This window comes from Hyla sarda, chromosome 7 (assembly GCF_029499605.1).
Source record: "Hyla sarda isolate aHylSar1 chromosome 7, aHylSar1.hap1, whole genome shotgun sequence".
Classification (NCBI taxonomy): Eukaryota; Metazoa; Chordata; class Amphibia; order Anura; family Hylidae; genus Hyla; species Hyla sarda.
This window is the reverse complement of record NC_079195.1, coordinates 152693901-152719079: the sequence shown is the minus strand read 5'-3', so window position 1 is coordinate 152719079 and position 25179 is coordinate 152693901. Positions and strand designations below refer to the sequence as shown.

General features: G+C 47.4%; 1 long non-coding RNA gene across 1 annotated transcript in view; it reads left to right on the top strand.

The window, feature by feature from the left end:
* Positions 1-10196: 10196 nt before the first annotated feature.
* The window catches only part of LOC130281988 (uncharacterized), a 31186-nt gene continuing 16203 nt past the window's right edge, over positions 10197-25179 (top strand). The window contains exon 1 of the long non-coding RNA XR_008846190.1: positions 10197-10266. This is a non-coding gene — a long non-coding RNA (uncharacterized LOC130281988). The remainder of the gene's footprint in view (positions 10267-25179) is intronic.

Below are 25179 nucleotides of genomic sequence, written 5' to 3'. Positions count from 1 at the left end.
TAAACGTACTAATTTGGTTAAACAGTTTGCGATTTTTTTTTTAAGCTTAACCTCTTCAGGACATAGGGCGTATGGATACGCCCTGCATTCTGAGTCCTTAAGGACCCAGGGCGTATCCATACGCCCGTGGGAATTCTGGTCCCCACCGCTAGCCAGTTGGGGACCGGAGCCGGATGCCTGCTGAAATCGTTCAGCAGGCATCCCGGCATATCGCCCAGGGGGGTCATTATGCACCCCCATGTCGGCAATGGCCGCAGATCGCTGGACAATTCAATCCAGCGATCTGCGGTGATTCCGGATCAATCGGGTCTCCAGTGACCCGGTGACCTGGAATTACTTGCTGAGCGTCCATGAACATCCATGGCCTGCAGGTTTGAGGTGGCACTGGTGCCACCTCACGATCGCCCTGATTCGTCGGCCGGATTACCGGCCGACCAATCAGGGCGCCTGCTGCGGGTGTCACTCCCGCAACCCGCTCCGCCCCTCTTCCAGAGGACATGAGCGGGTGCGGGACGTGCACCCCGGGTGCTGGGGACCCCGATCAATGTTGGGATCGGGGCCCCAGGAGCAGCGGCGGTGACGACGAGGGACTGACCTGTGTGCCGGCAGCAGCAGGAGGTGAGTGACAGCCTCCTGCTGTTGCTTAGCAACAGCTCCCAGCATGCAAAAAGGGGATGCTGGGAGCTGTAGTTATGCAACAGCAGGAGGCAGACCACCACAACTCCCAGCATTCCCTTATGGGCATGCTGGGACTTATGGTTTAGCAACAGCTGTAGGCACATTTTTTCTATGGAAAAGTGTACCTTCAGCTGTTGTATAACTACAACTCCCAGCTTGCACAATCAGCTAAAGTGCATGCTGGGAGTTGTAGTGGTGCATCTGCTGGTTGCATAACTACAACTCCCAGCATGCCCGTTGGCTGTCAGTGACTGCTTAGAGTTGTAGTTATGCAACAGCTGAAGGCACACTGATTGTGAAACTCAGAGTTTTTTTTTACCTAACTCAGTGTTTCACGACCGGTGTGCCTCCAGCTATTGCAAACTCCAATTCTCAGCAGTCAATGTACACCATGCACCGTACATGCTGGGAGTTGTAGTTTTGCAACAGCTGGAGGCACACTGGTTGTGAAACACTGAGTTAGGTCACAAACTCAGTGATACATAACCAGTGTGCCTACAGCTGTTGGAAAACTAAAACTCTCAGCATGTACAGTCTGTCAGTGCATGCTGGGAGTTGTAGTTTTGCAACAGCTGGATGTCCCCCCCCCCCCCCGAATGTGAACGTACAGGGTACACTCACATGGCCGAAGGTTTACAGCAAGTATCTGGCTGCAAGTTTGAGCTGCGGCAAATTTCTGCCGCAGCTCAAACTGCCAGCGAGAAACTACTGTGAACCCCCGCCCGTGCGTACCCTAAAAACACTACACTACACTAACACAAAATAAAATAAAAAGTAAAAAACACTACATATACACATACCCCTACACAGACCCCCTCCCCTCCCCAATAAAAATGAAAGCGTCTGCTACGCCACTGTTTCCAAAACGGAGCCTCCAGCTGTTGCAAACAACAACTCCCAGTATTGTCGGACAGCCGTTGACTGTCCAGGCATGCTGGGAGTTTTGCAACAGCTGGAGGCACCCTGTTTGGGAATCACTGGCGTAGAATTCCCCTATGTCCACCCCTATGCAAGCCCCTAATTTAGGCCTCAAATGCGCATGGCGCTCTCACTTTGGAGCCCTGTCGTATTTCAAGGCAACAGTTTAGGGTCACATATGGGGTATCGCCGTACTCGGGAGAAATTGTGTTACAAATTTTGGGGGGTATTTTCTGCTATTAACCATTATTAAAAATTTTACATTTTAGGGTAAACAAGCATTTTAGGTAAAAAATTTTTTTTTTTTTACATATGCAAAAGTCGTGAAACCCCTGTGGGGTATAAAGGTTCACTTAACACCTTGTTACGTTCACCGAGGGGTCTAGTTTCCAAAATGGTATGCCACGTGTTTTTTTTTTTGCTGTCCTGGCACCATAGGGGCTTCCTAAATGTGGCATGCCCCCAGAGCAAAATTTGCTTTCAAAGAGCCAAATGTGACTCCTTCTCTTCTGAGACCTGTAGTGCGCCAGCAGAGGACTTTTCACCCCAATATGGCATGTTTTCTGAATCGGGAGAAATTGGGCTTCAAATTCTTAGGGGTATTTTCTGCTATTACCCTTTTTAAAAATGTTAAATTTTTGGGAAAACAAGCATTTTAGGTAAAAATTACTATTTTTTTTTTTACATTTGCAAAAGTTGTGAAACACCTGTGGGGTATAAAGGCTCACTTTATCCCATGTTACATTCCCCGAGGGGTCTAGTTTCCAATATGGTATGCCATGTGTTTTTTTTTTTTGTTTTGCTGTTCTGGCACCATAGGGGCTTCCTAAATGCAACATGCCCCCCAAAAACCATTTCAGAAAAACGTACTCTCCAAAATCCCCTTGTCGCTCCTTCCCTTCTGAGCCCTCTACTGCGCCCGCCGAACACTTTACATAGACATATGAGGTATGTGCTTACTCGAGAGAAATTGGGCTACAAATGCAAGTAAAAATGTTCTCCTTTTACCCCTTGTAAAAATTCAAAAATTGGGTCTACAAGAACATGTGAGTGTAAAAAATTAAGATTGTGAATTTTCTCCTTCACTTTGCTGCTATTCCTGTGAAACACCTAAAGGGTTAATACACTTACTGAATGTCATTTTGAATACTTTGGGGGGTGTAGTTTTTATAATGGGGTCATTTATGGGGTATTTCTAATATGAAGACCCTTCAAATCCACTTCAAACCTGAACTGGTCCCTGAAAAATATCGAGTTTGAAAATTTTGTGAAAAATTGGAAAATTGCTGCTGAACTTTGAAGCCCTGTTGTGTCTTCCAAAAGTAAAAACTCATAAATGTTAACATAAAAGTAGACATATTATATATGTGAACCAAAAAAAAATTATTCATAATATCCATTTTCCTTACAAGCAGAAAGCTTCAAAGTTAGAAAAATGCAAAATTTTCTAATTTTTCATCAAATTTATGGATTTTTCACCAAGAAAGGATGCAAGTATCGACAAAAATTTACCTCTATGTTAAAGTAGAATATGTCACGAAAAAACAGTTTCGGAATCAGAATGATAACTAAAAGCATTCCAGAGTTATTAATGTTTAAAGTGACAGTGGTCAGATGTGCAAAAAACGCTCCGGTCCTTAAGGCCAAAATGGGCTTGGTCCTGAAGGGGTTAACAGTAATAGAAAAGTAAATTATTATGGGTATCATTTTATTCGTATTGACCAAAAGAATAAAGAACACGTCATTTTTACCGTAAATTGTACGTCGTGAAAACGAAACCTTCCAAAATTTGCAAAATTGCGGTTTTCTTTTTAATTTCTCCACACAAATAGTATTTTTTGGGTTGCGTTATACATTTTATGGTAAAGTGAGTGATGACATTACAACGGACAACTGGTCGCGCAAAAAACAAGCCATCATACTAGTCTGTGGATGAAAATATAAAAGAGTTATGATTTTTTGAAGGTGAGGAGGAAAAAACGAAAACGGAAAAATAAAATTGCGTCCTTAAGGCCCAAATGGGCTTCGTCCTTAAGGGGTTTAAGGGGTACTCTACTGGAAAACATTTTTTTTTTAATCAACTGGTGCCAGAAAGTTAAACAGATTTGTAAATTGCTTCTATTAAAAAATCTTAATCCTTCCAGTACTTATCAGCTGCCGTATGATCCACAGGAAGTTCTTGTCTTTTTGATTTTCCTTTCTGTCTGACCACATTGCTCTCTGCTGACACCTCTGTCCATGTCAGGAACTGTCCAGATTAGGAGCAAATCCCCATAGTAAACCTATACTGCTCTGGACAGTTCTTGACATGGGCAGAGGTGCCAGCAGAGAGCACTGTGGTCAGACTGAAAATAAATTCAAAAAGACTAGAACTTCCTATGGATCATACAACAGCTGATAAGTACTGAAAGGATTCAGATTTTTTTTTATAGAAGTAATTTACAAATTTGTTTAACTTTCTGTAATCAGTTGATTTAACCCCTTTAAGTTACAAATTGTGGACCAGAAAATTGTCATTTCTACCTTTTAGGAAGCCGACAGCTGGAAATTCTGTGTTACACACAAATTCATGTCACTCCAGACATATTATAAAAAATCTGCCATATGGAGAATTAATTTGTAGTAAAAGAAGTTGCTCCTCGGCGGAGATTTTTGAATCAGAGAATATTAAACTGAATCAGATCGATTAAAACAGAAATTACCCTAATAATTTGATTGTCTCCGCTATGAATAAAGTTAAAACTATGAACAAAGAGGATCTTCTATGTGAAAATAAATTTAAACATGGAAGAAGCCAGAAAACTAAACAGCCGAATAAGGAGTCAGTTACTTTTGTGACGACTTTCAGTAAACAGTATAGTAAAATTAAAAACACTGTTTTAAAGTATCTTCCTATTCTAGAACAAGATGTTACCTTGAAATCTGTTATCTGTAAAGGTTGTAGATTTTCTGTGAGGCGTCCTCCAAATCTACAATCTATTTTGGCACCCTCACATGTGCAGGAGGATAACACTAAGAATATGTGGCTTAGTGTGAAGGGTTGCTTTAAATGTAGCTGTAATTGATGCCTTTGCTGTGCGTTTATGAATCAGACTAAGGAAATTAGTGAAACTATTGCGGGATAATTGTATGTCATTCCATCTTTTGTAAATTGTAACACAACATGGGCTATTTATTATATACAATGTGCAAGTTGCAATTTAGGCTATGTAGGATGAACTAGCAGACATATTAAGGACAGATTAGGGGAACAGATCTATGGAGCCACTCATGTTACCAAAAATCCTTCAAATGTCTCCAAGCATTTTGCACATTCTCATTCAGGTGATGTTAGTGCCCTTGTGATCTCTGGAATTGAAAGGGTTACTAAACCATTACGAGGAGGAGACAGATGGGCAAAATTATTGAACCGTGAAGGTTTCTGGATTCTCATGTTTAATACTTTGTACCTGAAAGGCATGAACCATAGGCTAGACTTGGTTACGGGTTTTTGATAGTATTTTGTATTTGCTATGTTTTTAATATGTATGGAATTTTTACCCCCAGTATAGGTGGAGCTAACTGTTTTAAATACCTGTGAATACTATTCCCTGTATCTATGATCAAGGCCTTGTAGGACAGAAACGCATCAGAGGGGGAGGTTTCTGACCTTGAATATGTTGGATTGCACCTTATTTTGTTTCATGTGGATTTTAATGGATTAAAAAAATTGACGTTTTACCAGTGCTGTGAATACCTTGGATTCCTTATCTTGAAGATGGGGGAGGAAGACTTTTTGTGGTGAAGGAGGGGAGCGCTATCCATACTATTTTTCTATTTATGACTTGATACTTTATCTTGTGCATGTATGCAGTTCTTAAGCATTTTGGGGGAGATTTATCAAAACCTGGGCAAAGGAAACGTTGCCCTGTTGCCCATAGCAACCAATCCGATCGCTTCTTTCATTTTTTAGAGGCTTTGTTAAAAATGAAGAAAGCGAGCTGATTGGCTGCTATGGGCAACTTGGCAACTTTTCCTCTGCACAGGTTTTGATAAATCTCCCCATTTATGTCTATGCATGTGTTCACATGTTGCGTTTGTAATTTGCATTTATAATATTGTCTTTATGTTTTGTTTCTATATGTGAGTTTTTTCATGTGAACTCTTGTAGTATGTGGGTTCCACAGTAAGATAGTAATTTTATTTCATATATCTTGTGATCTTGTCCTTTCACTTCATAATCAAGTCTTCTTTAGTTCCGTCTTCTGGACTTTGAATACAAAGGGTTAACATTTAGTTTGGATCTCAGTTATCCACCTGTGCTATACACGAGTTGGTGAATGTCATGTCAAGTCTATACTGGCCTGTGGGCACGTCTGGTATTTTTGGTATTCATTTGGCATATGATATTTATATCAGACTGACATACTATTTCATTGCCATGATTAAGAGCTTTAAGCAACAAACGCATCAGCGTTTATTGTGTGTTTTTTATGGGTGACATGTCAATTTTTTCTCTTTCCATTGAGCCAAAAGCCTTTCCCTCACTCTGCGGGCAGATGCACTGACAAATGTCTGCTGCCATTCCTAAGCAAACTCTGTACTGAGGTTGAACCGATCCAGTAGCTTTATGAGATGGTCCTAGCACTTGCTGGTATCTAAATTTTCTCCAAAGAATTCTCCCAAGAATGTAAGAACAATTTCATTGAACAATGCTATATGTCATAAGATAAAATAATAACTATGTGGCCATGTGAACAAAACATTGAAATTTTGGGGCCAGGAAAGTCAGATGGAAATTTTTTTCCAAATCAACTGGTGCCGGAATGTTAAACAGATTTGTAAATGACTTCTATTTAAACATCTTAACCCTTCCATTACTTATTAGCTGCTGTATACTACAGATATAATACAGAGAAATGTGTGAAGTTCTTTCCAGTCTGACCACAGTGCTCTCTGCTGACACCTGTGTCAGGAACTGTCCAGAACAGGAGAAGTTTTCTATGGGGATATGCTTCTAATCTGGACAGTTTCTGACAAGGACAGAGGTGTCAGCAGAGAGCACTGTTGTCAGACTGGAAAGAACTTCACAATTTTCTCTGTAGAATACAGCAGCTGATAAGTACTAGAATGCTTCAGATTTTGAAATAGAAGTAATTTACAAATGGCTCCAGTTGATTTGAAAACATTTATTTTCTACTTGTTTCCACCGGAGTCCTCCATTAAGTTCTAAATCCAATTGAGAACTTATTGTCAATCCTCAAAAATTGGGTGGATAAATAAAAACATAGAAATTGTGATAAACTCCAACCACTGATTAGATTGCTATCAGTCAGTATTTGGCCCAGAAGCTGATAACAAGCATGCCAGGATGAATTTCAGAAGTCTTGAAAAGGAAGGGTCCATGCTGCATTTTCACTAATAATTGTAGTTCAGTAACTATAGAAATATGCAAAGAAAATATCTAAAAACACTGAAGCCACACACTTTGTAAAACCCAAATTTTTTTCAGTCTTAAAAATGTTGGCATTGACTGTATCCATTAAGCATCTTGCAGAAATAAATAGTAAGGCTAGGTTCAGACTACGGAATCTCCAGACAGAAAATTTCCGCCCAGAGATTCTGAGTGCGGCCAGTGCCGGCTGAATCAGTCGGCACTAGGACCGCGCGGACACTGCAGTCTCCCATAGACTGCAATGTTTTCCAAGCGTATTTCCGCCTGAAGAAAGAGCACCGCCTTTCTTCAGGCGGAAATTTCCAAGCGGATTGTCCTTTCACAAACTCTGCTTCGGAAAATCATTCACTACACTATACATTTTAGAAAGCGGAATTTCCTCCTGCAATTTCAAAGCAAAATTGCAGGCGGAAATTCCGTAGTCTGAACCTAGCCTAAAAGTGACTTCTGGTTCATGCAGCATATGCTCTGGGATTCTACAGGTTTGGTGTGCGGTCACATGATGGGGCACATGGACCAACAGGGTTCTTGGTTGAAAGGGAAGCCACTGGTAAGTGAATTACCAGAGTGGTTGTTTACCATATGTTATGGAGGGTGAAAAAAAGCAGAGTTCTGCTCTAAAGTTACAGCTTGCAGTATTGGTTTTCCAGCTGGTAGTAAATGTAAAATGTAATGAAACATAATTATGTTATCATGGTATTAAACCTATCTTCTTATTTCCCTGGACGTTAGCTAGCTAGCATTTTTACATTGATTTCTGATACTGAATGTATATTTTTGTAGCCAAGCTGAAAACATGATGTGAAGGTTCCTGGCAAGTGCTAGATGTTCTTTATGAAGAGCAAAAGGACTGGGAACACACAGGTCTATAAAGGGCATCTTGACCTAAGAACAATCACTACTTTCCCTCAGCCATCAGTCTATTTTATACAATCTTTTTTTCCATACACTGGGGGACATAATCAAACACCTGTGTAATTTATGTTACAGTAATATTAATCCCATCCTTTTTTTCTCACCACATTTTCATAGCTTACTTGTGTTGCTTTGAAAATATTGCATTCCTAAGAGACCTCATACAGGTATATGTTTCACACATGGCTCAAGGAGGTGATATTAGAAAAAATGTGTTTAGCAGTTCCTGCTCAAATGGCAGGAAAGCTAGAAACATGTTATAAAAATCAACTTCAAGCTGTGACAAATGAAGAAAATAACAAAGAAAAAAAAACAAAAAAACATGTTGAGGAGTTGACCAAAGAAGATTCATCTAAAACATCAGAATCCCAATCCAATGTGTGTGTGAGAACATATAAAAAGCCTGCTACAAAAAGCCAAAGCATTTTTTCTTTTACATTTATATCCATACAATCATATTCAATATCCAATATATATTTTTATATATTTTTTATATATAGCATATTTTAACATCTATATACACTAAAGTTTCTAATCATGATTCTACACATATACTTCATACAGATATTTATATTACAAATCTATATTTCTATCTCATTCATATATACACACACTATTAATTTATTAACACATGACACACTGAATCATCTACCGATAAGATAGATACAAACTAAAATATCATTCATTATACTTTTGAAATCATTATACACATTTAGTGGTTCATTCAATATACATCACTCTTTGACTCGGACTATCATACAAACACATACATGCTCATACATATATAAGTCTCACACATAATTTTGCACACAGCAATCTTCAAGATAAAATTTTCCCATACTATGCAATAATTCTATGGTCAAAACGTGTCTAGCCCACCCACCTTATACCAGCAGTCTGATACAGACACCTTGATCAAAAGCCAGGAACGCACTTTACGATTTGCAACCGCTGGACACCCTAGGACTGGGGCCCACTGCAATACGTGCGCATCAGCACACGAGGACACTGCCAGTATCCATTGCCAGCATCCACTGCTGATCCTCTATTTTACCACGGCTTCCGTGGACACCCGCTCAGTCCGGACAGTTTCCATCGGCCAGACACCAGCCGTGCCAGTCCGGCATCACGGGATTCCACGTAGCTGCTTTGCGGCTTATCCTCCAGACAGGCATCTACCAACCTAGAGCCGGATGCAAGCCGCGCCAGTCTAACTGTGTGCCTAGGATTACCGCTAGGAGGATCGGTAAGTGGTGCTGTGCACCATCATATGGATACATAATTGCAATATACCACCTTCGTCCATAGGAATATATGCTATAAAAAATTTTTTTTAAGGATACCGGTATCCACGTTTTACCACAACCATTGTGATACTAACAATTGAACACTAAACTATCTTCACAAACCGGATACAAACTATAATACTGCAAGGTTATCCAATACTATTGCCTTTTATCCTGGAAAGCGAACAATAGCTGGTTTCCATATATATACACCTGTGTGTGTGTGTGTATATATATATATATATATATATATATATATATATATATGTATATATGTGTATAAGTTTTATAAGCTTTATTATTATTTTTTAATTATTTTTAATTAAAAGTTATACATTTTAAACTATTTTACTATTAATTGTACTATTCTACCCTATGCAAGGGCCCTGCAGGGGTAGATAGTCACTATATTATAAATAAATATTGAAATATATTGAATTCTCCTAAATCACTTATTTACCACCCATACACTATCCATCCACTCACATCACCCAATCACTTATTGTAATTTCTACTTCATATTTATACACATTTTCTACATACACATATACTCAGGTGATATACCTGGATATATATATATATATATATATATATATATATATATATATATATATATATATATATATATATATATATATCACATCCTTTTCTTTCTTTCACCTTATACCACCAACACATGAATCAATTTATTTACAACTATTTAGTATTTAACTAACTATATAAGCCCAGATTTGAGAAAATACGCAATCAGAATATATATCCATATATACACCTCTTCTATAAAAAGCCAAAAAAGTTCAAATCAACCCAAAAAAGATTTTCACATGCTGAAAAAGATATAGGGGGAGATTTATCAAAACCTGTGCAGAGGAAAAGTTGTCCAGTTGCCCATAGCAACGAATCAGATCGCTTCTTTCATTTTTCACAGGCCTTCATGAAAATGAAAGAAGCAAGCTGATTGGTTGCTATGGGCAACTGGGCAAGTTTTCCTCTGCACAGGTTTTGATAAATCTCCCCCATACTTTTGTTAAGGCGGTAGGTGAAATATTTGCCAATATTTAGGCTGTGTTCAGAAGTATTTTGGTATTTTCTACAAGGTTTTCTAAAATCAGTGTAAATATAGTGAAATTTGCTGTAAAAACGTGGCAAAAACTTGTGTGGTACTACAACAGTACCGCAAGGCAAAACATGCCTGTTCAAAGTAAGCCACACCAGACAGCATTTTTAGACCTTAGTAAACAATAAATAAATATAGTCTGAAAATACATAAAACTTACCAGGAAAGGTTAAAGGACCTTAAAGGAGTACTCACACGATAGGGGATAAGTTTTAGATCACGGGGGGTTCAACCACTGGGGCCTACCCACGATCTACCTTATGGGGCCCCGGCAGTCAGAGGCAATTGGGGCTTGTCTGACCACCGAATGACGCAGCGGCTGACACGCCCCCTCAATACATCTCTATGGGACAGCCAGAGCGCTGCCATAGAAATATATTGAGGGGGTGTGTCGGCCACCACCTCGTGCTGGGGACAAAATGTGCTATTTTGGCAAAGAGCAAGGGGCCTCGTATGGGAGATTGCTGGGGGCCCCAGCGGTCGGACCCCCGCGATCATAAACTTATCCTCTATCCTTAGGATAGGGGATAAGTTTTCACATCCCAGAATACTCTTTTAACATGTATAGTGTCACATATGGGCAGGGAACAGTGAAGCCTTAACTCACCCCCAGCTGTTGTCCCTACCTATTGCCTATTGACAGATCAACAACCACGACGACAAACCCTCCCTGCTAAGTGCTGGCACAGAGTCGTCAAAATAATAAAATGAAAAAACTGTAGGAGTCGGGGAACAGCTGGAGGCACACAAAATGAAAGATATACACTAAGAAACAAAGTCAAATCAATGTCAGTCCTGCCGAGGTTGGTACCAGGAGATAGCAGAGTACAGGAATGCAGAGCAAGAGAAGAGTCAAGAGAAAAGCCAAAGATCAATAAACAAGCTGGTATTCAGTAAGCAGGGGGTGTCAGCTAAGGTATAACATTTCACAGACATTGAACTGATCCCTGCTCCTAGCTATATATAAGAAGCTGATCAGGGATACACCTTCTTAATAGCTAGAAGAGCTGAGAACCACACCCAGATGACACAGGTGAGCTCCCAGCAACTCCAGCCCAACTAGAGTCATTTAACTCTTCGTGTACAGCCAGAGCCAGATGTTACAGTACCCCCGTTTTACGAGGGGGCCACTGGACCCTTAAGATCTGGTGCAGGTTTGTCCGGATGAGAGGAGTAAAAGCTTCTGATAGGCCTAGGAGCGTGTACAGTGGTCCCTCAACATACGATGATAATTCGTTCCAAACGACCCATCGTTTGTCGAATCCATCGTATGTTGAGGGATTCGTGCAATGTAAAGTATAGGAAGTTATACTCACCTGTCCCCGCCACTCCGAACCATGTCACTCACCGATCCCAATTGTCACGATGCCGGCTGGCAGGTAGTGAATCCTCTGTGCCAGAGAGGGATTGGCGTGGACCGTGCTAGTGGATCGGTTCTAAGTCACTACTGGTTTTCACCAGAGCCCGCCGCAAAGCGGGATGGTCTTGCTGCGGCGGTAGTGACCAGGTCGTATCCACTAGCAACGGCTCAACCTCTCTGGCTGCTGAAGATAGGCGCGGTACAAGGGAGTAGACAGAAGCAAGGTCGGACGTAGCAGAAGGTCGGGGCAGGCAGCAAGGATCGTAGTCAGGGGCAACGGCAGGAGGTCTGGAACACAGGCTAGGAACACACAAGGAAACGCTTTCACTGGCACGATGGCAACAAGATCCGGCAAGGAAGTGCAGGGGAAGTGAGGTGATATAGGGAAGTGCACAGGTGATAACACTAATTGGAACCACTGCGCCAATCAGCGGCGCAGTGGCCCTTTAAATCGCAAAGACCCGGCGCGCGCGCGCCCTAGGGAGCGGGGCCGCGCGCGCCGGGACAGGACTGACGGAGAGCGAGTCAGGTACGGGAGCCGGGGTGCGCATCGCGAGCGGGCGCTACCCGCATCGCGAATCGCATCCCGGCTGGAGGCGGTATCGCAGCGCCCCGGGTCAGTGGATCTGACCGGAGCGCTGCAGTGAGGAGAGTGTAGCGAGCGCTCCGGGGAGGAGCGGGGACCCGGAGCGCTCGGCGTAACAGTACCCCCCCCCTTGGGTCTCCCCCTCTTCTTAGAGCCTGAGAACCTGAGGAGCAGACTTTTGTCTAGGATATTGTCCTCAGGTTCCCAGGATCTCTCTTCTGGACCACAACCCTCCCAATCCACTAAAAAAAAGGTTTTCCCTCTGACCTTTTTGGATGCCAGAATCTCTTTGACGGAGAAGATGTCCGAGGAGCCGGAAACAGGAGTGGGAGGAACAGATTTGGGAGAGAAACGGTTAATGATAAGTGGTTTAAGAAGAGAAACGTGAAAGGCATTAGGAATACGAAGAGAAGGAGGAAGAAGAAGTTTGTAAGAGACAGGATTAATCTGGCACAAAATTTTGAAAGGACCAAGATAGCGTGGTCCCAACTTATAGCTAGGGACACGGAAGCGGACATATTTAGCGGAGAGCCATACCTTGTCTCCAGGGGAAAAAATGGGAGGAGCTCTTCTTTTCTTATCCGCGAACTTCTTCATGCGTGATGAAGCCTGTAAGAGAGAATTTTGGGTCTCTCTCCATATGATGGAAAGATCACGAGAAATTTCATCCACAGCGGGCAGACCAGAGGGCAAGGGGGTAGGGAGGGGGGGAAGAGGGTGACGGCCGTACACCACGAAAAATGGGGATTTGGAGGAAGATTCAGAGACTCTGAAGTTATACGAGAATTCAGCCCATGGTAGAAGATCTGCCCAGTCATCCTGGCGGGAGGAAACAAAATGTTGTAAATAATCACCCAAGACCTGGTTAATTCTTTCTACTTGTCCATTGGATTGAGGATGATATGCAGAAGAAAAATTTTATTTAATCTTGAGTTGTTTACAGAGAGCCCTCCAGAATTTAGACACGAATTGGACGCCTCTATCCGAGACGATCTGCGTGGGCAACCCGTGAAGACGAAAAATGTGTACAAAAAATTGTTTAGCCAACTGAGGCGCTGAAGGAAGACCAGGAAGAGGGATGAAATGTGCCATTTTGGAGAATCGATCAACGACCACCCAAATAACAGTGTTGCCACGGGAAGGGGGTAAGTCAGTAATAAAATCCATACCAATCAGAGACCAAGGCTGTTCGGGGACCGGCAGAGGATGAAGAAAACCAGCGGGCTTCTGGCGAGGAGTCTTATCCCGGGCACAGATAGTGCAGGCTCGCACAAAGTCCACAACATCCGTCTCCAGAGTCGGCCACCAATAGAAGCGAGAGATGAGTTGCACAGATTTCTTGATGCCCGCATGACCTGCGAGATGGGAAAAGTGACCCCATTTGAGGATTCCGAGGCGTTGGCGTGGAGAAACAAAGGTCTTTCCTGGAGGAGTTTGCCTGATGGAGGCTGGAGAAGTGGAAATCAGGCAGTCAGGAGGAATGATGTGTTGCGGAGAGAGTTCAACTTCAGAAGCATCCGAGGAACGAGAGAGAGCATCGGCCCTAATGTTCTTATCGGCAGGCCGAAAGTGAATTTCAAAATTAAATCGGGCAAAGAACAGAGACCACCTGGCCTGGCGAGGATTCAGCCGTTGGGCAGACTGGAGGTAGGAGAGGTTCTTGTGATCGGTGTAAATAATAACTGGAAATCTTGATCCCTCCAGCAGATGCCTCCATTCCTCAAGTGCTAATTTAATGGCTAGAAGCTCTCGATCCCCGATGGAGTAGTTCCTCTCCGCCGGAGAGAAGGTCCTAGAAAAAAAACCACAAGTAACAGCATGCCCGGAAGAATTTTTTTGTAGAAGGACAGCTCCAGCTCCCACAGAGGAGGCATCAACCTCCAATAGGAAGGGTTTAGATGGGTCAGGTCTGGAGAGCACGGGAGCCGAAGAAAAGGCAGACTTGAGCCGTTTAAAGGCGTCTTCCGCTTGAGGAGGCCAAGACTTGGGATCGGCATTTTTTTTGGTTAAAGCCACGATAGGAGCCACAACGGTAGAAAAATGTGGAATAAATTGCCTGTAATAATTGGCGAACCCCAAAAAACGTTGGATAGCACGGAGTCCGGAGGGGCGTGGCCAATCTAAGACGGCAGAGAGTTTGTCTGGATCCATTTGTAGTCCCTGGCCAGAGACCAAGTATCCTAGGAAAGGAAGAGATTGGCATTCAAACAGACATTTCTCTATTTTGGCATAGAGTTGATTGTCACGAAGTCTCTGAAGAACCATACGGACATGCTGGCGGTGTTCTTCTAGATTGGCAGAAAAAATCAGGATATCGTCCAGATATACAACAACACAGGAGTATAAGAGATCACGAAAAATTTCATTAACAAAGTCTTGGAAGACGGCAGGGGCGTTGCACAGGCCAAAGGGCATGACCAGATACTCAAAGTGTCCATCTCTGGTGTTAAATGCCGTTTTCCATTCATCCCCCTCTCTGATGCGGATGAGATTATAAGCACCTCTTAAGTCCAGTTTGGTAAAGATGTGGGCACCTTGGAGGCGATCAAAGAGTTCAGAGATGAGGGGTAGGGGGTAGCGGTTCTTAACCGTGATTTTATTAAGACCGCGGTAGTCAATGCAAGGACGTAGAGAGCCATCTTTTTTGGACACAAAGAAAAATCCGGCTCCGGCAGGAGAGGAGGATTTACGGATAAAGCCCTTTTTTAAATTTTCCTGGACGTATTCAGACATGGCAAGAGTCTCTGGGGCGGACAAAGGATAAATTCTGCCCCGGGGTGGAGTAGTGCCCGGGAGGAGGTCGATAGGACAATCATAAGGCCTGTGAGGAGGTAGAGTCTCAGCTTGTTTTTTGCAAAAAACATCCGCAAAGTCCATATAGGCCTTAGGGAGACCGGTTACAGGAGGAACCACAGAGTCACGGCAAGGGTTACTGGGAACCGGTTTTAGGCAGTCCTTGGAACAAGAGGGCCCCCAACTCTTGATCTCCCCAGTGGACCAAACCAGGGTTGGGGAATGAAGTTGAAGCCAGGGAAGTCCAAGGAGAATTTCAGAAGTGCAATTGGGGAGGACCAAAAGTTCAATCCTCTCGTGATGAGGTCCGATGCACATTAGAAGGGGCTCCGTGCGGAAACGTATGGTACAGTCCAATCTTTCATTGTTTACACAATTGATGTAGAGGGGTCTGGCGAGACTGGTCACCGGGATGTTGAACCTGTTGACGAGAGAGGCCAAAATAAAATTTCCTGCAGATCCGGAGTCCAAGAAGGCCACAGCAGAGAAGGAGAAGGCAGAGGCAGACATCCGCACAGGCACAGTAAGACGTGGAGAAGCAGAGTAGACATCAAGGACTGTCTCACCTTTGTGCGGAGTCAGCGTACGTCTTTCCAGGCGGGGAGGACGGATAGGACAATCCTTCAGGAAGTGTTCGGTACTAGCACAGTACAGGCAGAGATTCTCCATGCGGCGTCGTGTCCTCTCTTGAGGTGTCAGGCGAGACCGGTCGACCTGCATAGCCTCCACGGCGGGAGGCACAGGAACAGATTGCAGGGGACCAGAGGAGAGAGGAGCCGGGGAGAAGAAACGCCTCGTGCGAACAGAGTCCATATCCTGGCGGAGCTCCTGACGCCTTTCGGAAAAACGCATGTCAATGCGAGTGGCTAGGTGAATGAGTTCATGTAGATTAGCAGGGATTTCTCGTGCGGCCAGAACATCTTTAATGTTGCTGGATAGGCCTTTTTTAAAGGTCGCGCAGAGGGCCTCATTATTCCAGGATAATTCTGAAGCAAGAGTACGGAATTGTACGGCATACTCGCCAACGGAAGAATTACCCTGGACCAGGTTCAACAGGGCAGTCTCAGCAGAAGAGGCTCGGGCAGGTTCCTCAAAGACACTTCGAATTTCCGAGAAGAAGGAGTGTACAGAGGCAGTGACGGGGTCATTGCGGTCCCAGAGCGGTGTGGCCCAAGACAGGGCTTTTCCAGACAGAAGGCTGACTACGAAAGCCACCTTAGACCTTTCAGTGGGAAACTGGTCCGACATCATCTCCAAGTGCAGGGAACATTGGGAAAGAAAGCCACGGCAAAACTTAGAGTCCCCATCAAATTTATCCGGCAAGGATAGTCGTAGACCAGAAGCGGCCACTCGCTGCGGAGGAGGTGCAGGAGCTGGCGGAGGAGATGATTGCTGAAGCTGTGGTAGTAACTGCTGTAGCATAACGGTCAGTTGAGACAGCTGTTGGCCTTGTTGCGCTATCTGTTGTGACTGCTGGGCGACCACCGTGGTGAGGTCAGCGACAACTGGCAGAGGAACTTCAGCGGGATCCATGGCCGGATCTACTGTCACGATGCCGGCTGGCAGGTAGTGGATCCTCTGTGCCAGAGAGGGATTGGCGTGGACCGTGCTAGTGGATCGGTTCTAAGTCACTACTGGTTTTCACCAGAGCCCGCCGCAAAGCGGGATGGTCTTGCTGCGGCGGTAGTGACCAGGTCGTATCCACTAGCAACGGCTCAACCTTTCTGGCTGCTGAAGATAGGCGCGGTACAAGGGAGTAGACAGAAGCAAGGTCGGACGTAGCAGAAGGTCGGGGCAGGCAGCAAGGATCGTAGTCAGGGGCAACGGCAGGAGGTCTGGAACACAGGCTAGGAACACACAAGGAAACGCTTTCACTGGCACGATGGCAACAAGATCCGGCAAGGAAGTGCAGGGGAAGTGAGGTGATATAGGGAAGTGCACAGGTGATAACACTAATTGGAACCACTGCGCCAATCAGCGGCGCAGTGGCCCTTTAAATCGCAAAGACCCGGCGCGCGCGCGCCCTAGGGAGCGGGGCCGCGCGCGCCGGGACAGGACTGACGGAGAGCGAGTCAGGTACGGGAGCCGGGGTGCGCATCGCGAGCGGGCGCTACCCGCATCGCGAATCGCATCCCGGCTGGAGGCGGTATCGCAGCGCCCCGGGTCAGTGGATCTGACCGGAGCGCTGCAGTGAGGAGAGTGTAGCGAGCGCTCCGGGGAGGAGCGGGGACCCGGAGCGCTCGGCGTAACACCAATGCTGTCCCAGGGGCTCCCAATGCTGTCTCGCTGCTCCGGCGTCTTCTTCGGGATCCTCCGGCTTCTTCCGCATCTTCTGCAGTGTCCGGGCCTCGCTTTCTGGTGACGTTATTACGCTGCTGCGGCGGCACGGCGTGCGTAGTGACGTAATAACGATGCTGGAAAGCGAGGCCCTGACCCTGGCGAAGATACAGAAGACACCGGAGGATCCTGAAGTGGACCGGAGCAGCGGGGATAGGTAAGAGAATCTGTCCGAGATGCTTAAACTGCTATCCAACAGCAGCTTAAGAATTTTGCACTGTCGGATAGCAGTTAATGCGATGGCCCCAACATATAAAAGCATCGTATGTTGATGCTGACATCGACATGCGATGGCCTCTGAGAGGCCATCGTATGTCGATTTGATCATGTGTCGGGGCCATCGCATGTCGGGGGGTTACTGTATAGCAGAAGATGGAACCCACGACCTCTCCCCTGGGCCATAGCCCTTCCAGTCTGCCAAATAATGTAAGGAATTTTGGACCTTGCGACTGTCCAAAGTCTTCTCAACCTCATATTCTATTTCACCATCAATCATCACCAGAGGTGGAGGTCTAACCACCAGAGTCAGAGATGTTATGTAGACCTACCAAAGGGAACGATGAAACACATTATGTACCTTGAAAGAAGCTGGACTGTCACGATGCCGGCTGGCAGGTAGTGGATCCTCTGTGTCAGAGAGGGATTGGCGAGGACCGCGCTAGTGGACCGGTTCTAAGTCACTACTGGTTTTCACCAGAGCCCGCCGCAAAGCGGGATGGTCTTGCTGCGGCGGTAGTGACCAGGTCGTATCCACTAGCAACGGCTCACCTCTCTGACTGCTGAAGATAGGCGCGGTACAAGGGAGTAGACAGAAGCAAGGTCGGACGTAGCAGAAGGTCGGGGCAGGCAGCAAGGATCGTAGTCAGGGGCAACGGCAGGAGGTCTGGAACACGGGCTAGGAACAAACAAGGGAACGCTTTCACTAGGCACAAGTGCAACAAGATCCGGCAAGGGAGTGCAAGGGAAGTGAGGTATAAGTAGGGAGTGCACAGGTGGAAACTAATCAAGGTAATTGGGAAGATTGGGCCAGGCACCATCATTGGTGCACTGGCCCTTTAAATCGCAGAGACCCGGCGCGCGCGCGCCCTAGGGAGCGGGGCCGCGCGCGCCGGGACAGGACCGACGGAGAGCGAGTCAGGTACGGGGACCGGGGTGCGCATCGCGAGCGGGCGCCACCCGCATCGCGAATCGCATCCCGGCTGGAGGCGGTACCGCAGCGCACCCGGTCAGTGGATCTGACCGGGGCGCTGCAGCAACGAGGATGAGGCGAGCGCTCCGGGGAGGAACGGGGACCCGGAGCGCTCGGCGTAACAGTACCCCCCCCCTTGGGTCTCCCCCTCTTCTTGGGGCCAAAGAACCTGAGGAAAAAAAACTCAATTTTTCCATGATGAGGTCCGATGCACATTAGGAGAGGTTCCGTGCGGAAATGCACGAGACAGTCCAAACTTTCATTGTTAACACAATAGATGTAGAGGGGTCTGGCGAGACTGGTCACAGGGACGTAGAACCTGTTGATAAGAGAGGCCAAAAAAATTTTTCCTGCAGATCCGGAATCCAAGAAGACCATAGTAGAGAAGGAGAAGGTAGAGGCAGATATCCGCACAGGCACAGTAAGGCGTGGAGAAGCAGAGTTGACATCAAGAACTGTGTCACCTTTGTGCGGAGTCAGCGTACGTCTTTCCAGGCGGGGAGGACGGATAGGACAATCCTTCAGGAAGTGTTCGGTACCGGCATAGTACAGGCAAAGATTCTCCATGCGGCGTCGTGTCCTCTCTTGAGGTGTCAAGCGAGACCGGTCAACTTGCATAGCCTCCGCGGCGGGAAGCACAGGAACGGATTGCAGAGGACCAGAGGAGAGAGGAGCCGGGGAGAAAAAACGCCTCGTGCGAACAAAGTCCATATCCAGGCGGAGCTCCAGACGCCATCCGGAAGAACGCATATCAATGCGAGTGGCAAGATGAATGAGTTCATGTAGGTTAGCAGGAGTCTCTCGTGCGGCCAGAACATCTTTAATGTTGCTGGATAGGCCTTTTTTAAAGGTCGCGCAGAGAACCTCACTATTCCAGGACAACTCGGAAGCAAGAGCACGGAACTGAATGGCGTACTCGCCAACGGAAGAAACACCCTGGGCCAGGTTCAGCAGGGCAGTCTCGGCAGAAGAAGCTCGGGCAGGCTCCTCGAAGACACCCCGGACCTCAGCGAAGAAGGACTGGACTGTGGCTGTGGCAGGATCATTGCGGTCCCCATCAAATTTGTCCGGCAGGGACAAGCAGGGGTTAGGAGCGGCCGGTTGCTGCGGAGGAGTTGCAGGAGCCGGCGGAGGAGATGGTTGTTGCAGCTGTAGCTGTGACTGAAGCTGCTGTATCTGTGACTGAAGATGCAGTGTCACGGAGGTCAAGTATGCCAGCTGTTGATTTCGTTGGGCGATCTTTAGGGCTTGCTGGGCGACCAGTGTAGGGAGGTCGGCGACAGCTGGCAGAGGAACTTCAGCGGGATCCATGGCCGGATCTACTGTCACGATGCCGGCTGGCAGGTAGTGGATCCTCTGTGTCAGAGAGGGATTGGCGAGGACCGCGCTAGTGGACCGGTTCTAAGTCACTACTGGTTTTCACCAGAGCCCGCCGCAAAGCGGGATGGTCTTGCTGCGGCGGTAGTGACCAGGTCGTATCCACTAGCAACGGCTCACCTCTCTGACTGCTGAAGATAGGCGCGGTACAAGGGAGTAGACAGAAGCAAGGTCGGACGTAGCAGAAGGTCGGGGCAGGCAGCAAGGATCGTAGTCAGGGGCAACGGCAGGAGGTCTGGAACACGGGCTAGGAACAAACAAGGGAACGCTTTCACTAGGCACAAGTGCAACAAGATCCGGCAAGGGAGTGCAAGGGAAGTGAGGTATAAGTAGGGAGTGCACAGGTGGAAACTAATCAAGGTAATTGGGAAGATTGGGCCAGGCACCATCATTGGTGCACTGGCCCTTTAAATCGCAGAGACCCGGCGCGCGCGCGCCCTAGGGAGCGGGGCCGCGCGCGCCGGGACAGGACCGACGGAGAGCGAGTCAGGTACGGGGACCGGGGTGCGCATCGCGAGCGGGTGCCACCCGCATCGCGAATCGCATCCCGGCTGGAGGCGGTACCGCAGCGCACCCGGTCAGTGGATCTGACCGGGGCGCTGCAGCAACGAGGATGAGGCGAGCGCTCCGGGAAGGAACGGGGACCCGGAGCGCTCGGCGTAACATGGACATTTCAATTTATAAGAAACTGGGTTTATAACCTCTAAAACCCAAGAGCCAATAAACTGGGGGTCCAATTTTCCTTACTGTACTTTTAAACAAAGGTTTTTTTTGTAGACAACCAAACTTTGTCCCCATCATTAAACCCTGTTGTTACGGGGTTCAACACGTAAGGATTGTCACACAATCAACAGAGCGAGAGATGGGAGAACAGCACCAGGTTTATTGTCAGAGATCACAAAACACAATCCAAAAGAAGAAGGGGTGATCCGGCGTCAGGGCAACAGAAGGGCACAGTCACTGGGCAAACAATGGGCCACAGAAGGGACAAACCACAGATCCCGGGATTCCGCTCCAGGTCCAATGCTTCAATGTATTGTCCGCAGTCCACAGATAACAGCTCCACGTCTAGTGGTACCTCAATTCCGCTCCTCAGTTCACAGGGGCCCACAGATAAGTCCAACACAATTCCTTGTTCCAGAGGGCGACCTCAGCCTCAGCTCCTCTATCCCAGCAATCCTCCAGATTCCGGAGCACAATCTCCAGGGCAGGTTGTACTGGCAGCAACCCTCACCCCAGAGATCAACACAGCAACTCCATCAGATGACTCCTCAGCTATCGGGGTACTACAGGTTCCAGCAGGCTCTGTACTAGCATCAGCTCCTGTCTCTGGGACATCACACACTACTCTCAGAGTCCCCCACCCAGCTCTTCTTATCTACCCAGATTCCTGTAGGGGGGAGGGAAGGCCTCTCCAGCGTCTCCAAGGTGTCTGCCCCAGACCTGAGGTGGGCACCAGGAATAATTTGCAATCCTTTGGTCAATATCCCCCCATCTTCCTGTGTCCATCCAGCCCCACCCAGACCAGACATACACAGCAGGGTCAATCCCCATTCCTCTGCTCAGCATCTTTCTGTGTCCATCTTATGTCCAGTTATATCCACCATGACAACCCCTCCACCCCCCAAACAATGTGCCCATCCAGGGGATCCTGACGGATTCCCTGGTTGGCACAGGCAGGTTTATATTTCACCCTGGCGGGACAGTCCATTCGCGTTCTGGTGTTGGCCTCCGCGTCTGTATAGGATGGAGAAGTTGTATGGCTGCAGGGACAGGCTCCACCGCAGCAATCGTCCATTGTCTCCTGATACTCGGTTCAGCCATGTGAGAGGGTTGTGATCTGTTACGATGGTAAAGTCTCTGCCATACAGGTACGGCTGCAGTTTCTTTAGGGCCCATACAATAGCGAGGCACTCCTTTTCAATGGTGGCATAAGCCACTTCCCGATCCAACAATTTACGGCTGATGAAGGCGACTGGGTGCTCTTCTCCCACTTCACTGACTTGACTGGGGATGGCTCCGATCCCGTAGGGGGATGCATCGGTCTGGACAAGGAACCTGCGCTTTTAGTCTGGAGTGGCCAGGATAGGTGCCGTGGTGAGAGCCATCTTTAGCGCTGTAAAGGCTTCCTCGCAGGCCGGCGTCCACGTCACCATCCTAGGCATCTTCTTGCAGGTCAGGTCCGTCAGGGGTTTGGCCAGGGCACTGAAATGAGGAACAAATTTTCGATAAAAACCAGCAGTTCCTAGAAAGGCTAGCACTTGCTTCTTAGTCTGAAGTGTAGGCCAGTTGCTGATGGCTTCCCCCTTGGCAGGTTCTGGTCCTAGGGTTCCTCCTCCCACTCTATGACCCAGGTACTGCACCTCCGCCATCCCCAACTGGCATTTATCAGGGCGGATAGTCAGACCGGCAGATAGAATTCGATCTAGTACTAGGCCCACGTGTTGGAGATGTTCCTCCCATGTTGCACTATAAATGGTGATAACATCTAGATACGCACAGGCAAAGTCCTCACAGTTTTCTAACAGTCTGTCTACCAGTCTTTGGAATGTGGCCGGGGCGTTTTTTTATCCCGAAGGGCATTCGGAGGAACTCAAATAATCCAAATAGGGTAATGAAAGTGGATCGTTCCCGAGCGTCCTCAGTCAGGGGTATCTGCCAATACCCCTTGTTCAGATCCAATGTAGTGACATATCGGGCACTTGCAAGCCGATCCAGCAGATCATCAATCCTGGGCATGGGGTAGGCATCACTTATGGTGGCATCATTGAGGCGTCTGTAGTCTACACAGAACCGGGTGGTTCCATCCTTCTTCAGTACCAGCACTACAGGCGAGGCCCAGGGGCTTTGTGAGGGCTGGATGACTCCCAGTTGTTTCATCTCCTCCAGTTCTTTCTTGATCATGTTCCGAACAGCTTCTGGAACTCGGTAGGGTGCCTTCTGAATGGGGTGTTGTCCTGGTGTCTCCACATGGTGGTGGGTGAGGTGCGACTTGCCTGGCTTTGATGAAAAAGCAGAAGCCCTTGACCCCAGCACGATGTGAATACTCCTCTTTTGTTCCTCAGACCGATGCAGACCCATGGGTACTTGATGCAGGGTATCCCCAGCTTGGGCACTCTGGAGAAGGTCTGGAAGAGAGTCCTCCGCTGTGCTATCACTTGGGGGGTGGCAGATAGCCAAAACAGGAAGGGACCGGTCATGATACTCTTTCAGCATGTTTATATGAACAGTTTTCTGTCGCTGGCAACTAGGGTCCAGGGCAATCACATAGTTGGTATCATTGATCCTCTTTATAACTCGGTACGGTCCTTCCCAGTTTGCTTGCTACTTGTTAGCAGGGAAAGCAACAACTGTAAGCACCTGTTGGCCTTCCATAAACTCCTGGGCTCGGGTTTTACGGTCATACCAAGTCTTTTGTCTTGATTGGGCAGTCTGCAGATGCTCTTTCGCCAGGGGAGCTAGCCGAGTTAGACGGTCCCGGAACTCCAAAACATAGGGGACAACAGGGACTCCGGTATCTGTAATGTTTCCCTCCCAGTATTCCTTCACAAGACTCAAAAGGTCCCCGAACCTTCCGGCCATAGAGAAGCTCAAAGGGGGAGAATCCTGTGGACTCTTGAGGTACCTCCCAGTAGGCGAAGAGGAGATGTGGCAAGTATCGCCCCCAGTCCTTCTCAGTCTTTGTAAAAGCCTGTAGCATATTTTTAAGGGTCCCATTAAAGTGTTCACACAGTCCATTCGTTTGTGGGTGGCATGGGGTTGTGCGAATAGCTCGAACACCACAAGTGCGCCAGAGAGACTGGACCAGATCCAACATGAACTGGGTCCCTTGATCTGATAGGATCTCGCTGGGGAACCCTACTCGAGTGTAGATGGTAACCAGAGCCTCTGCTACCTTTGGGGCTGTAATGCTGGACAGGGCCACAGCTTCAGGATAGCGGGTAGCATAGTCTACCACTGTCAGGATGTATTTCTTCCCCGATCGGCTGGGTTGCACCAGAGGCTCTATAATGTCCACAGCAACACGCTGAAACGGTTCCTCGATGATGGGCCGAGGTTGCAGTGGTGCTTTGGAATGGGCTCCCGGATGCCTCATTCGTTGGCACACGTCACAAGTATGACAGTATTGGGCCGCAGACTGTGAGATTCCAGGCCAGTAAAAGTTCTGTGTAAGTCTTTTCTCAGTCCGTTTCCTCCCTTGATGCCCAGCCAAGGGGATGTCATGGGCCAGTTCCAGGAGCTGTAGTCGGTACATTTGGGGGATGATAAGTTGTCTGGTAGGTGCTATGGGGACGCCTTTGCCACAGGCCTTCACTACACGATAGTATAATCCTTTCTCCCTGGTTATGAGGTCCCCATGCTCACCCATCTGTCCGTTTTCTGCCCTTAATCTAATGGCTGCCAGGGTAGGGTCATTTTATAGTGCCTGCTTGAATTCATCCTTGTCCCAGCTCCCTCCCAATGTAGTAGTAATGGATGCAGGGCTTACCGGTTCTGATGATGGCCCGGGGGACAGCTGGGGATCATCCTCTGTTATCTCCGGCTCTCTCTGTGCTTGGGCGGCTTGTTGTCGGGTGATGGCTCCCACAAATTAGCTCTGTAACTCCCCAAGGTCATTCCCCAGCAAAATATCAGCAGGAAGGCCGCTCATGACTCCGATCCAGCACAGCTTTTCTCCATGGCCATAGTCCAAACGTACAGAAGCTTTTGGTATGTATTTGCGCGTACCACCAGCAAGTTCTATTGAGATCCCTGGACCTTAATAAATGGCTTCTGGACGGACCACGCTGGGGTCAGCAATGGTCTAAAATGCTCCTATGTCCCGAAAGCCTGACACCTTGTGGCCATCAACAAGGACATCCTGCAGGTGGCGCTGTCTTTGCTCGGGGTAGCTGTGGGCCAGCGGCCTTACTCCATATACCCCAGGAGGAGTTCCCACTCTGGTGGGGGGGGGGGGGGTGGTAAGTCCTCTTCTGATGCATAGGAATGCACAAGGTGTACGGGGCGATGGCCCAGTGGCTGACGTTCTCTCCAATTCCTTGCTGGACAGGTAGACTGTAAGTGGTAAGGCTGCCCACACCTGTAACACCTCCTTTCTGTGATTACTCCAGGTCGAGGACGGGTTGTTGGGATCGCAGGTTGGTTGTAGGGGGTTGGGTTGGCCCTGCGGATGGCTTGAGGGGCTGGTA